Source organism: Lepidochelys olivacea (assembly GCF_965140295.1).
Source record: "Lepidochelys olivacea isolate rLepOli2 genome assembly, chromosome: 14".
Lineage (NCBI taxonomy): Eukaryota > Metazoa > Chordata > Testudines > Cheloniidae > Lepidochelys > Lepidochelys olivacea.
Window position 1 is genome coordinate 17981244 of NC_140424.1, and position 16108 is coordinate 17997351.

The 16108-nt window shown below is 37.5% G+C and overlaps 1 protein-coding gene across 6 annotated transcripts in view; it reads right to left on the bottom strand.

Moving 5' to 3' along the window:
* Nucleotides 1-14863, bottom strand: part of TNRC6C (trinucleotide repeat containing adaptor 6C) — a 198454-nt gene extending 183591 nt beyond the window's left edge. For all 6 annotated transcript variants that reach the window (XM_084647082.1, XM_084647085.1, XM_084647086.1 and 3 more), the window contains exon 1: nt 14715-14863. The gene's annotated coding sequence lies outside the window, so the exon portion shown is untranslated. The remainder of the gene's footprint in view (nt 1-14714) is intronic.
* Nucleotides 14864-16108: the final 1245 nt, after the last annotated feature.

Below are 16108 nucleotides of genomic sequence, written 5' to 3' on the forward strand. Positions count from 1 at the left end.
AACAAGAATATAGAATACTGACACACAGCAGAATTGACTCATTAAGTTTGGCAGGTATCCTACTAGCTCTAGGATTTGCCTGAAGTTGGGGGTGGGGGCAGCAGAGGGAAACAACTCTGTTTTGTGTTTTTAGTCAATTATGGTACATTTTTCTGCATGGAGGACTTTAACAGATGTTTTAATGAGAGATTTAGAAGAGAGGACTGAGGCACAGTGAACTAGGTCAAGTAGAGGGTTCCAGGCAGACAGCATTGAATGGAAAGAGGCAGAGATGAGAATGGAAGAAAGACATGAAGGGGACAATTCGTTACCAGAAATGTTTCCCATTTTATTTTTGTATCTTCCAAAAAGGAAAAATTGTTTTTAAATAGACTCTACTTTAGCAAATGTCACCTAGTAGACCAGGGTTCTCCAACTGGGGGTTGTGACCCCTCAGGGGGTTGCGAGGTTATTACGTGAGGGTCTTGAGCTGTCAGCCTCCACCCCGAAACTCCACTTCACCACCAGAATTTATAATAGTGTTAAATATTTTAAAAACATGTTTTTAATTTATGGAGGGGGAGGGGTGGTCACACTCAGAGGCTTCCTGTGTGGAAGGGGTCACCAATACAAAAGTTTGAGAATCTCTATGGTAGACACACACAAGTTAGTAGTTGCTTTTCTAGCTGTTCTACTGCATTAAAAATCAGTTGTCGGAATTCTGTTAGTAACCATCTGCTTCTGTTATGTTCACTCTGGGTTAAATAAAGTTTTAGTGGCTTTTCAAGTCCAAGAGTCCGAGGCATAGTCAGTCAATCGATGGAGCTTTGAAGAGAACTGAAGAACTTAGGAAACAGAGCTAGAAAAAGCAGCCAGGATCACCTTATATTTACAAGCAAATGTCCTGAAGAGAAGATTAGAAGGGTAAAAAGGCTGTATTAGTGACCCAGAAACACTGGTGTATTGAACAAGGTGTATGCCAGGGAAGGGCAGGTGGTGAAATGTATTAAAGAAAAATCTAATCATAAATATATACAAAAAGTCTTTCTGGAAACAAGAATCCAAGACTTTAAAAAAAGAGCATTTATACAAATACAACAGATTACTATGCAATTAACAGGTATAGGATGGTACAAGGAGGAGGAAAACATTAGAAAAAAAGTAGTATTGTGTACTTGATGAAGAATACCTGGAGCATCTGAATTTACAGCAAAACTACTAGTTATATCAACCCAGTATTGTTAGGACTGTCAAAATTGGAATATTTTTATTTCAACAGATAATATCAATTTTTTTTATCCATTTATATGTTCACACTTGTGGGAAATTACAGGGGTCAGACAATAATTATTTAACTTCATTAGGTGTTACATTTCAAAAAGTTAAAGCTTTTTAACCAATAAAACAAAAATTGTCAACATTACATATCAAAAGTAAAAATACCTTCAAATGAAACTTTAATAAATTCTCATGCAGCATTTTTCTCACTTTGCCCATCTGTAAATTTCAATTATTGATGGACTTTGTCGGTTTGTGCGCGAAGAGTGCAATCAACGTTTCCCAACATGTACCAATAAAAATGTAATCTTTCCAAGCTTAAGTATTGTTTCTCTAGTTTTTCATCTTTACTTTTGAAGCTAAAAATATAAAAGCCCTGCCATCTAGCAATGGTGTATATGTGCCATACCAGAAGACATGTCAGACCTGAGATGGAAAGAGAACCAACTCTGTTCAATTAAAGAAGTTCAATTTCACTTTAGCCTTGCCATTAAATTGTAATACTGTAGAAGTTATTTTTGTTGTAAGTACCTTAACAGAAATAAGCAGAACAAATGAAATAGGTGGCCTGTTTAAAAACAAAAGTACATGATCTATGCCAATGTTTTAGCTTTAAGCCTTATGGTCTCTAACCAAAATGCCTACAATAAAAGGAAAAAATGTTGCTTTCCATTTTTGTAAATGTAATTGTTACAATGGGATACAAAATGCTTGATGTTTTGGGAAGATTTTGGATTACAATAAATCCTTATTTCCTCTGCCTCCCCACATTTAAACTTGCAATAACATACAACCATTCTTCAATGAATTAATTCTTTTTTTTAAGTTTAGCTGCCTTTTTAAAGTTTTTCAAACACTATTCTAGTTAAATGCACTGGGAATATGGAATTCAATTTATCAAGTATGAAAAGAAGAATTTTGAGCAAGACCCCAGTGAGCTAATCCAGAGTCACAATAAAATGTCAGGGGTCCTGGGATTCTCAGCAGGGGGATAACACCAAATCTTTAAGAAAGAACACCTACATGCTCTACTATAAACTGTGTTTTAAAATGTCCACTGTACAGATCTGAAACCTTAAACTAAAGACAAAAGAGGGCACATTACTGTCTAATTATATCTTACTGACTTCTTAATGTGCATTAAACTTTGTTTAGTAAAACTAGTTGAAACTTTGTGCTCAAGATTTGTTTCATTCATCTTGAAAAGAGAAGATCAAGAACTCTGAAGTGAGTGAAAGTAGTTTGTTTCACTGAAGTTTCTGCAACCAGATCTGTATCCTCAGCTGAAACGCTATTTTGAAATTACAACAATACTAGAGAAATAAGATTTATTGGACCAACTTCTGTTGGTGAAAGAGACAAGTTTTTGAGCTACACAGAAAAGAGAGGCGATCTCACCAGTATCAACATCTCTACTAGTGCATCAATGCTTTTCTCAAATTTACCTGGAGGTTTTAAAGTATGACCTCCTTTCAAAAAATAAACTTATACAACTCCATTAAGGTCATCAAGCCTGAAAAAAATCTTTCAAAAAGCAAGGCACGGGGGGAAATAGTGCAACAATATATTTGGGAACTAAGCAAGCAGAAATTATTCAAATGATAACTGGATGGCATCCATGTACCGGGCTTGTAGCCACCAGAATGACCCATCTCCCTGGATTTTATTGAGAATGTTCTGGGCATCAGAAAGATCATGTAACAGATACCAGCTCTATAGGAGACCGTATCTATAAATGTTCTCCGTGGATCTGGGAATCAGTTGCAGTGAACACACCCTTCTTGTCTACCATCAGTTTTCCATCATAATCCGAGTCATAACTTGTACATACACCCACTACTCCATAAAAAGCCTGGGAGAAAGAGAGACCCCTGCGGCACATACTAAAAGGGACCAAATCTGGGATCTGGTTAGCAGATGCAGGAAGAGTTCCACAGAGGCCTATTCACAGATCAGTTGTACATTCAGTTCTATTCCCGTGGCATAGCAGAATGTTGCAATTCTAGCTCACCAGACTGGCCCCTTAAAACAGAATATATATTATTATTGGCTTTAAATGTTTTTAATTAGGACTGTCAAGAGCTTAAAAAAATTAATCTAGATTAATCGCACACTTAAAAATATTATCTTGATTAATCGTGCGGTTAAATAATAAATACCATTTATTTAAATTTGTGGATATTCTGTACATTTTCAAATAAATTGATTTCTATTACAACACAGAATACAAAGTGTACGGTGCTCACTTTATATTTATTTTTATTATAAATATGTGCACTGTAAAAAAACAAAGGAAATACTATTTTTCAATTCACCTAATACAAGTACTGTAGTGCAATCTCTATCATGAAAGTTGAACTTACAAAGGTAGAATTATGTACAAAAAAAATTACTGCATCCAAAAATAAAACAAATGTAAAACTTTAGAGCCTGTGAGTCCACTCAGTCCTACTTCAGCCAATCACTCAGACAAACAATTTGCAAGAAATAATGCTGCCCGCTTCTTGTTTACAATATCACCTGAAAGTGAGAACAGGCATTCATGGCACTGTTGTAGCCAGTGTGACGTTGCACTCTATATGATTTTATGAAAGTATGCTGATGAGTATGAATATAACGTAACTAAAATATGCTTCATGCAAAAGGTCTCTTGTAAGGTATTACAAAGCTTATAATCTACTGAGTGTGGTCATCCTATCTGTATAAATGTATCACTCTTGTATCTGAAACTAGAAATATGAAATATAATTCTGAGGGCCTATTGTAATTATGCAAAGTGTGGGCCATCAATGGTGGTTTCGAATCTTGAAGGATCCCATCAACCAGGACAAGTGACTGCGGATGGCTCTGTTTGCAGGCAGGCCTTCCTGTGACTCAGGCTGGGAGGAACGAAGGCTTGAGGGTCTTACAGTGACACGTGATCATGTCACCTGAACTGGAATCCATCTTAAACCTAGTGGTTTTCCATTGAGAAGGAGGGGTGCAAACCCAGAGGGACAAAGGATTCCCGCCTTATGCAAAAGATATATAAATGTGTGGAACAGAACAAGGGGAAGGCCATCATGAGAAATCCCCTAGCTACCACCTGAGCTGGAACAAGGACTGTACCAGGGGAAAGGATTGGGCCCAGACTAGAAAGGTGTCTAGTCTGTGAAAGAAACTTACTGAATCATCTGTGAGGGTGAGATTTTACCTGTATTCATTTTATTACTGTACTAAACTTAGACTTGCGTGTTTTATTTTATTTTGCTTGGTAATTCACTTTGTTCTGTCTGTTACTACTTGGAACCACGTAAATCCTACTTTCTGTATTTAATAAAATCACTTTTTACTTATGAATTAACCCAGAGTATGCATTAATACCCCGGGAGGGGGGGGGCGCGCAAACAACTGTGTATACCTCTCTATCAGTGTTATAGAGGGCGAACAATTTATGAGTTTACCCTGTATAAGCTTTATACAGGGTAAAACAGATTTATTTAGGGTTTGGACCCCATTGGGAGTTGGGCATCTGAATGTTAAAGACAGGAACACTTCCTAAGTTGTTTCAGTTACGCTTGCAGTTTGAGGCACATGTTTCAGACCCTGGGTCTGTGTTGGAGCAGACTGGCATGTCTGGCTCAGCAAGACAGGGTGCTGGAATCCCAAACTGGCAGGGAAAGCAAGGGCAGAAGTAATCTTGGCACATCAGGTGGCAGTCCCAAGGAGGTTTCTGTGATCCAATCCGTCACAGTCACAAGGTATTTACGTGCCAGATGCTCTAAAGATTCATATGTCCCTTCATGCTTCAACCACCACTCCAGAGGATATGCATCCATGTTGATGACAGGTTCTGCTCGATAATGATCCAAAGCAGAGCAGACCGATGCACGTACATTTTCATCATCTCAGTCAGATGCCACCAGCAGAAAGTCGATTTTCTTTTTTGGTGGCTCGGGTTTTGTAGTTTCTACATCGGAGCGTTGCTCTTTTAAGACTTCTGAAAGCACGCTCCACACCTCGTCCCTCTCAGATTTTGGACAGCACTTCAGATTCTTAAACCTTGGGTTGAGTGCTGTAGCTATTTTTAGAAATCTCACACTGGTATCTTCTTTGCGTTTTGTCAAATCTCCTGTGAAAGTGTCCTTAAAGCGAACATGTGCTGGGTTATCGCCTGAGACTGCTATAACATGAAATATATGGCAGAATGCAGGTAAAACAGAACAGGAGACATACAATTCTCCCCCAAGGAGGTCAGTCACAAATTTAATTAACACACTTTTTTTTTTTTTAAATCAAGCATCATCAACAGGAAGCATGTCCTCTGGAATGGTAGCCAAAACATAAAAGAGCACACGAATGTTTAGCATACCTGGCATGTAAACACCTTGCAACGCCGGCTACAAACGTACCATGTGAACGCCTGTGCTCACTTTCAGGTGACATCGTAAATAAGAAGTGGGCAGCAGTATCTCCCATAAATGTAAACGAACTTGTTTTTCTTACCGACTGGCTGAACAAGAAGTAGGACTGAGTGGACTTGTAGGCTCTAAAGTTTTAGATTGTTTTGATTTGGAGTGGTTATGTAACCCCCCCCCCCCAAAATCTACATTTGTAAGTTACACTTTCACAATAAAGAGATTACACTATGGTAACTGTATGAGGTGAACTGAAAAACACTATTACTTTTATCATTTTTACAGTGCAAATATTTGTAATCAAAAATACTTATATAAAGTGAGCGCTGTACAGTTTGTATTCTGTTGTAACAGAAATCAATATATTTGAAAATGTAGAAAAACATCCAAAAATATTTAATTTCAATTGATATTCTATTGTTTAACAGTGCAATTGTGATAAATATTTTAATCGTGATTAATTTTTTTAGTTAATCATGTGAATTAACTGTGATTGACCGCCCTATTTTTAATTTAACTACACCATAAAACTATGCTAAAAGTTTTATTTTCAATATTAAAACTTGTTGTTTTTTTACAGATGAGATTAAACAAGCCAAAATGCTTTTTTTGGGCTAGAACGATACATTTTGTAAGCATGTATGAATACAGCCATAAGTCTGAAAACCGAATGAAGAAATAAGTCTGACAATAGACTCCAATATACCAAGAGTCATGATAATTTATCTTTTATGATATTCACTTAACAAGTATTTGTGGAGACTTACATCTGAACCAGATTTGGGTCATTTCTCTCAAAAAGCTTGATTAGAAAGATATATGCATTACCAAAAAACAGTAACAATTCTGCATTTTCCCAATTCCATCAAATCCCACAGAAAATCATGTTTTCCCTCAAACTATGCTGTTCATATAAGGATACTAGTTTATTAATGGTAAGAATACTACTCACCACACATTTATGACAACTACACTGAAATCAGTGGTCTAACATCTAAATCAACAATATATGCATTCTGTCTTATGACAAATGATGTTAGAAAATATGAATTGGCAGTTAGAATACCATCACCTACACCGCTTCACAAATGCATGGCAGCTATGTTTTTCATATTCGAGTTACCAAAACACAGGGGAAATCTACTTATTAAGTGTAGAATTACATTTTGCACCAACTACTTCTATAATGTGAAACCAAGCGGTGTTATTGTTAAAAACCTATCTGCCACTTATGTATGGCATGTGTTGGCTTCCTAATTACTCTGAGTCACCACTGCTTATTGAACTAATGTATTAAGGTTTTAGCATCATCAGCATTGCAAATAAAATGAGAACGAGTTGCCACATGCTCTCCTATCAAACTTGACAGTTAAAATTCTACTCCAGATTCTCTATTTTTGGTAATGCAAAAAGCAGAGAACACCATTTGATTTTCAAATGTCAGGTTAAGCCTGCAGTGCTGGCAGTCTGAAGAATCCCTTGTAATCTGAACAGAGTTTTATATGGTACACTAATTTTATTTATAAGGTTATTTTCCAGACCACACCTACAGTTTAACTGAAAAAAAAATGACAACCAATTGCAAAGTCTGTAGACACAATACAAAGCAGAATCTTTAAATACTAAGAAAAGATCACTAATAGATGAATAACAAATACTTAAACCTGTAGTAAAATGATTCAGCTTTTTAAATTCAGAAACTTATTAAATCAATATTGTATTTGTTATATATCAACATCAGGACTACAGTCAGAAAGCTAAACTTACAATTATTGTTTGAGGACTCCGCTGTACTCATGCTTAACAAATACATGGTAAACTAAATTGAGAAAAATATAACCATAATAGAATGAAGAATTTTTTAGAACGACAATTACCTCTGAATTTTGACCTGATTTTTCACTGTTTAATGACAATCTTAAACTACATGTTAACCTCAGACAGAGCAATTAAAGTATTTTTAAATTGGGTATTCTTGTTTTTTCAGTTTTTCCTTCTTGTGTTGATGAAGTTAAGTTAGATGGATCAAAATGAACTACTGTTTATGCCAAATTAAATAAATAGTTGTAATTCTGATAAATTCATGCAGCCTGCCCAATGAAACAGATATTCTCTGGAGATACTAGTACAGTAAAAGCTGTTTTATCAGGCATGTTGGGGAAATGGGGGGTGCCGGTAAGTGAAAAATGCTGGTTAACTAAGAGGGAGGGAATTTGGGTGAGGGAGAGGGTGTGGGGCTGGAGCATGGGAGGGGGCTCACCACGAGCAGCTCCCTGCAAGCAGCGACCTGTCCCAGCTGCTCCTAGGCGGAGGCGCAGCAGGCACCTCTGCATGCTGCCCCCACCCCGAGCACTGGCTCCGCAGCTCCCATTGGCCGGGAACCACTGTGGGGGCAGTGCCTTCAACATGAAGTGCCAGCCAATAACAATTTTAACTAAAACCAGAGTTTAAAATGAACTCATGTTTTTGTATATTAATGGATAACTACCTCCTTAAAATTCTATTCAATAAAGCTAAATAAGTAAAAAATTTACTTTCACAAACAAAAAATGAAAAAAGGCTCTCATCTGTCACTGGAAGTCCAAATACATACATACACAAACAAGAATAAAAGGGAGTGGGAAAGGAAACAGCAGCAAGGAAGAAAATGAAGTTCCTTCTTCAGTAGATATTTACTGGTACTAGTTATCTACTATTGACTATAAAAATGTAAGGCCTACTGACAGCAGCTTGATGGGAAGCTCCACACAGGTCCCATTCTGCCCTTGGGTTGACTCTAATAAAATACTGCCCTAGCCTAGCAGTAGTTATAAAATATTTTGAGCCATGTAAATGTGTTTCTCTCTGGCTTATTTACCACAAAGTATGTCACATTTACTTGACAAGTCAATTTCTCTCTGAAGAACTATATGCATCATTTTTCTCTCTAAAGATTCCACTCTTTAGTCTGAACAAAAACTAGCTTTAGAATAGATCTAACACGTTTTAAATACAAAGAAATTACATTTCCAAGTAAGACCTAGTTTACACCTAAAACTTAGGTCAACATCACTCAGGGCTGTGAAATTCACACCCCTAATGGACACACACAAGCTGACATCAGCCCTCGTATAGACACTGCTATGTCGACAGAAGAATTCTTCTGTTGACCTAGCTACCACCTCTCAAGCAGATCACCGCAGCAAGTGTCTATCGCAGCACAGCTGCAGTGCCATAGCTGTGCCCTGTAGTGTAGGCAAGCCCCAAGAGATTACCGTGAATATTCTGTAAACTTAAACTTGTAAAAATAAATTCCACTACATTTGTTGACAAACCAGAGAAAAATCTCACTTTGATTTAAATTTCTGACGTGAATGTACATTTCATGACACAGGAACAGCAAGCTGCAGGTAGTTGTACATTAAGAATGTATTCCAACTACACAGACCTCAAAAGAAACGATGGGGCTGTCTGCAAAGCTAGACAATCTGGGCATCCAGCCATAAAACATCACTGCTATAGCACAAATAACTGTTCTCATTCTTCTGAGCCCTCCATGACCACAAAACACAAAAGGAAAGAGCTCCAGAAAGCAGCCTTCACTACCTCCCCAAACTTTTAATATTTCATAGGTCTGAATTACACAGGACTTTAATTTTGTAAAATTATACGGCTGATACATCCAGGGTCAAGGTTAATCAATTCAAAATTTGATGCTTAGATTCTTGGAACTGTGAAGATTGTAAATATATAGCTAACTACTTCATAGAGATCTTTCTATAGATATTAATAGTGTTATCCAGCATGTCTTCACAAAGAGCGAGCTTTTGATTTGAAAGAGGTAAGATTAAAATGTAAACTCAAAAGGGACAGATTGCCAAGTGAAACATTTTTAGAAAAATTAAGCGAATCAAGAACATTTCTTGAAAAAACAAAGTCAATCTTAAAATACATTAAAATTATACTAATAAAAGTTTGAATATTTTCTTGAAGAATCTAATTATGATAATTGTGATTTAATAGCAAAACTTAGTCTCCAACTAAAATCAATAATTTAACTAACCTAATTTTGACCAGCAGAATGGCACTAAAGCAATTTTTTAAAGTTGCAGTTCATACAAAAGAAAATAACTTTTAATACATGGTCACATTTGTAGTTGCTTTCTGAAAACTACAATGCAGATTAGTCATATTTTAAGTGTTACACGCAAAACATTTCTAAATATGCTTATATTAAGAGTCCAAACTCTAAAGCATGATTTTCTGACAAATTAATAATTTTCATAAACAGACAAGATTTCAAAAACAAAACCATATATTGCTTTAAGCACTAAATTTGACTTCTATTAAAATGGTCACTCTCTCTTTATGTGGTTACTTTTTACTGCTAAATCAAAGAGGCCATGCAGAGTGTAAAATCCATTTAGTAATGCAATTTTATTTGAGACAACACACCTACAACACTGCACACAATTTTATATTGTCATTTCTAAAGCATCTCCCAATTCACTTTCTCTTTTAAATACCATTTGTCCTCGCTGATATCTTCATAATGCAACTGAAAACCTCCAGTCATTAATCACTAGAAGGCACCAGCTGATACAAAATTGGCCAGAATGTAGTGTCACCAGGCATTAAAGAGGTTTCCTTATCATTCATCTCTAATACTAAGGGATTGACAAACTTCTACCTGCAACTTCCAAGTCAGAAGAAAACCTTCTGATGGTGTTACCACAATCTTGTTATCTGAATTTTAACTATTACACCCAATAGTAATTCTGTGCTGCTCATGGTTTGGTGTGACTGAAGATTGAACAAAGTCTTGCATTTTTCATTGATTTTTTTTTCAAGTAAGTAGTATGCATGTCCACAATTAAACTAGCATAACCTGAAATTATTACATAAATAACTACAGTAACAGGATTTAACATACAGGAAATTAACAGTCTACTTTTTCTGAATAGGAAAGGTTTAGGGTTTGTTTGTTTGTTTTTTAACTTTAAGTCTGCAGTGTTCGCATAGCCAGCACTACATAGACTTTATCTAACAATTCTTTCCAACTGAGAGCCTCTCTTTGCTGAAGTAAAAGACTGCTCCACCCTTGACCTCCTCCTTCAGCTTGTTTTGGAAAGGGGCCAGATGACAGCATTTGGAAAAGTGCATATTTATCTCTGTAAGGACAGCTGCCTAGAGGGAAATAAATGTAATTTAAAGTATTATCCATTCCCACTGTCACCAGTCTCATTGATTTTTCCTTACTGAAACTGAAAGTAAAACATTTCCAGATCACTGTTTTAATATATTGGTTTCTCATGAATGAAAAAAGGGGGTCTATAATGTTAAACTGTAGATTGTTTGGAGTAACTCATACATTGATATGTAAGCAGCTTACAGTGGTAGCTGTTTTCTCTAGAAGTCAGCAAGTAAGGAAACTAAGACCTCTATATGAAAAACAAATTTGTTCACAATCCTAAGTAACCAAGATTCTTAAAAAGTAGACTACCAAATGCTTGTGCTATTTCTAGATAGACTCTGTTCTTTAAGTGAAATTTCTTAATAAGTTCAATTTATATTTATCATCAAAATATTTCAAGATTTAAATAATTTGTAGCTTGTGGTGGGAAAAGTTTTAGTCTCACTCTAATCTAATGCTTTACTTTGAGTTTCACACATCATTAAACTACTAACAGTCCTGAGTATTTAGTCAACACAAAGAATCTTAAGATTGGGCATAACAATACAGTCTCCCACAATGATCATGTTTTTCTCAAACTTATTTGGAAAAATTCATCCTACCTGAAAAAACTTAACATCTATTGTATCAATAATATTCAAAAAATAAAAACAAGGCAGAAGTAAAATATTTATCTATTGTCTTTAAAATTTCAACAAAAGGATCACAAACTTCACCAAAAGTGTACTTTAGATGTTAGGGGGTAATGAAAGACCCTCTAAGCAGGTTAGAGAGGTCTCTACCTCTTCTTTCCCTCTTCCTAGCAACTGACGAGGCTTAGTGAAAGAGGGTGATGCACACATTCCCATTCACAGAGCACAGGAGACAGTTTTGGAAAAGGCGGAAAGACATTCCAGAAAACTTGAAAAGGAAAGAGCTTTAAATTAGCAAATCCTTTTTAAAAAGAGACCCCAACCAAGGTTCAAAAACAGCACTTTGTCAGACATTCCATCACTTTCACTTCCCAGCAGCTGGGAAACTTTGTTGGGACTAGACTTCTCACCAGGACATTGCTTGTGGACTAGACTAGCTCTTCTCCCTGCTCTCCTTCACCTCTTCCACTTGCTAGTAGGTTTAGTCTTCTGCCTGGTAGGTGTTTAGTACAACATCCAAACTATGTACCAGATAACCTCCTAATCACAAAAGAATCTGTACAGCATAAACTGAGAGACACCAAATGAAAATGGTAAAGGACCCCATCACCCATTTATCTCAAGAATAAAAGTGGGCTTTTTTTAAAAACAGCTGTACGTTTGTATATTACCAAACAATTAATATTTGTCAATACATGCTCTACCTATAGCTTGCTATCCTGCAAAGAACTGAAACATAAAAAAATCATAAGTGCAATACCAAACACCTGAAAAAGTTCTGAACAGCACAGTCATTTTGCACTAACATATTTGGCCTATGACACTACATACATTAGACACAGTCTTATTTATCCAAAGAAGTATATCATACTCTTGGCCCCACCCCAAACAGCCTCTGATGCATGTTTTAACCTTGCTCTGGAGGGACTGCCTCTAAGTCTCCATGCCCATTCATTCCTTGGCCAATACAACTGCGATTTTTGGGACCCAAGCACCTGTTCACCAGGAACTGAACTGAGACCATTCTCATCTCACAGATATTACCTCACCCACCTTGTCTGCCTAACAATGGTGAAATGATTTCAGAAATCAACATGCTTCACTGAATTTAATGTGGTCATAGAGGTGAAAAACTACCACCAGTCCCTTGAACCATCCAGGTCCCCTCAAGTTATCCAGTATTGAACTCCACAGCCTTTTTTGGAAACCAGATTGTCTGAATTTAGAAGTTAAGAAACATGGCTGTAAAAATATTGATATCCAATAACAACAGTGTCTTCCAATATAGTTAAGTAGAAATATCTAGCAGCAGCCTTCTTAACTATTTATACACAAGTTACTATTAAGGAGAAGAGTCACTTTGGAAAAGATTTTAAAAGGGGCAGTAGCAGACAAAATAATATTACTTGAAGACCAGTACGTTTTAGACATTTGTCAGTGCACCATTTTGAGATCATAGTTCACAATTCATAGATTAACTTGGCTGGAAAGATATTCAAATGGCAGCTTATTGAATTTAACAAGTCACAGAAGATGTGAAGCAATTCAACTATTAGGCATGGAAAAAAAAACCTGTCAGGTAATTTGTTAGGTCGCATCCAATACTATCTCACCTAACCCCCAATACATATTTCTGAGAGAAGCAAACAAAGGTTTTCTAAATCTGTGTTTACCACCTCAGTGATTTCCTAAACAAATCAAATATAATGTACAACAGCAACCAAAATCCAAAGGTCATCTCTCACCAAATCCAAACTGAGGAAACATTTACTGTTAGTAAGGATTTTAAAAAGTGGGAATCATTTGAATAATGGCATCCAAGAACAGCAGATGTTGTCTTGTTCATTATTCTTAGTGTAACAATATTCATTGATTTAAGATATATATTGATACAAATACAACCAACCAGACCACTAACAGCAGCAATTACTGGGTTTTAACTAGTTTGATTAGTCCAATGATGAAATTAAATTATTAGTCTGGATTCCACTGAATATAAAATCAAATTAGTTTAAGATACAGGAAAAAATATTTCCTCAATTCATTATATGCAAAAATGGCCATGTTGTGCTCAAGAAAAATACAAATCAAAGTTGAAAATTATATAAACTAAATATAAGCAAATATTTTCCAATAAAAATATCCAAATTGAAGCAGAGAATAAAGCTAACCCTAGACCAAATCAAAGTATGACTTGCTAGACTACAATGGCCATTCTAAAGAAAATAAAATGCTGAAGTTTCCAGCAATAACAATTAAAAATATATAACTTAAGAAAACAAAATATTAAATTATATTATGAGGCATAAAATAATTCGTATATTTCAGTGAGTCTCATAACTGGACCTTCTACTAATGCACAGTTACACAGTAAAGAGATTACCCTTTGACAGAAACTTGCAAAATAAAACAGAGGATTCAAATATCTTTAATAAACTTCCACTGCCTCATGATTTCTAAGAATAACAATTGAACATCCATCTCTCTTTGCAGTTAGCAACACGGTTTTTGTTCCTTACTGATGCTCTTACTGAAACCAATAAGGAAAATTTGGCTTCATGAAAATATGAAGAATAATCTCCCTCATGTCTAGTATTTAGAGACTAAGTTCTGGTAGTTACCATAACCTAATTATATAAAAAAAACTACGGATCTAAAGAGCTCTTACCATTTAACTGAAACTGACCATCAAGGATGATGTTCAAGTTTCACCTACTTGGTTATGATCAAAAGCAGCCCTGGTGACCTCGCTAATTATTTTATACTAATTTTCAAACGCTACACATCAACTCACACATCCATCATCATTTATTAAAAGCAAACTCACAAGGTTCTTCCTGTAATCTAGAACATTGTTAACTGCTACATATGGGACTCCACTTAAAATGATGATGCAGGTAATGATAATTAGATACGTGTAAAAAATCACCATATGAAAATACCAAGTTTTTATAAAGGTCTATTTTTTAACAATTAGGAAGTAGGGAAAACGATTTTAGTTTTAAGATACATCTTAAAGTAACGGTTTAAAAACAGTTGGCGTGGAAGTACTTTACAGTATTATTTGTTCCACCGGTTCCATAATAAAATAAAAAGGTGAAGACTATTTGAAAATAAAATACAGATATAGTGAAAAATCCTGCCCTGAACTCCAAGGGGGGAAAGGGTGGCATGCACTAACGAAATGACTTAACAGGTCTTTCCCATCTCCAACTTCTACTGTTTCCAGATTAATATATAACTATCGCCCCTTACCTTTTCTTCTTTTCCTTCAGGGGCTCTTTGGCAGCTTTCGACTCAGTCTTTCTGCAATGAAACAAGTGAGTATTTCGTCTAGCGTGTGGTCTCTCTGACGTGCTTCTTGCTTATTTTAATGCTTTTTTTTTTAAAAAAAAATACCCGTAATTTCACGAATCTGAATCCGAAAAAAAAAAACCTCACACGGCCACAAAAAAGATTCAGTCGTTCCCCCCCCCCAACAAAAAGCAACTCCCCCCACAACCTGCCACAGAAGAGAAGAAAAACAAGTCAACAAGAAACAGTATCCAAGCAGAAGAGCAAAGAGCTTCAGTGTTATCCAGCCCAAGTGCAGGAGAAACAGGTTCAATTCCAAAACAAGCTTTTGATTTCCAGTGGAGAAAGAAAGGGGAAAAAAGTCCCTAGCTAGACTTTTGCACACGAATGTTGTTTTAAATACACATTTGCTTTCGAGTTGCAGCAAAACCCACGGAATCAGGATGTGGAGTGGATCGGGGAGAGTTTATTTTTTGTTTGTGTTGATGGATTCTCTGTCCACATGGAGGAGCATCTGAGGCTTCAAAAAGTGCAAATTAAAAGGAGAAAGTGGATCCCACAACCTGGTTGAAAGAGGGCTCCCCCTCCAAAATTTGGAGCCACAGGGGGATCCAACAGTCTCTCTCACATGGGGATCCAGGCAGGAGGAGGATCCAGTGAAGTCTCTCTCACAGGGAGAAGGACGGGGGAGGATCCAGCAGTCACTCACAGGGGGAGGATCCAGCAGTCTCTCTTATGGGGCATCCAAGCAGAAGGATCTCTCACAGGGGGGACCCAATGGGGCGAGGGGAATCCAGCAGAGCGTCTCTCGCGGAGGATCCAGTGGCAGGAGGAGGACGAGGGGAGATCCAGCGGGGTCTCTCCGTCTCCTCCAGAGGGATCCAGAAGTGCCCCTCAGGACCAGGCTGGAAGCTGCCGCAGCGGAGCCTCTCACTGGGGGGCGGGGGGGGAGGGAATCCAGGAGTCTTGCGCCCCGGGGGGAGGCAAGAGGCTGAGGCAGCAACGTCTCCCCAGGGGGCTGCAGCAGCGTCTCTCTGTGGCGGGGAGGCTGGGGCTGCAGCGTCTCGCGCGCGCTCTCTCTAGCAGACAGGCGGTGCCGGGCCCCCGCTGCTCCTCCTCGATGCTGCTGCCGCTGCCACCGCCACCACCGTCCTCAGGAGCAGAGCTGCTGCCACCGCGGCCATTTTGTTGCTAACTGACAAGAACCCCGCCAGGCAGCGCGAGACCAGGAGGAGGCCCGCTGCTCGATTCCCCCGCCCCCCCCACCACCAAACAGGAAGCCTCAGCGCCCCCCCCCCGATCACGTGACGGGAGGGAAGAGAAACTGCGGCATGCAAATGAGTTTGGGTGGCAGA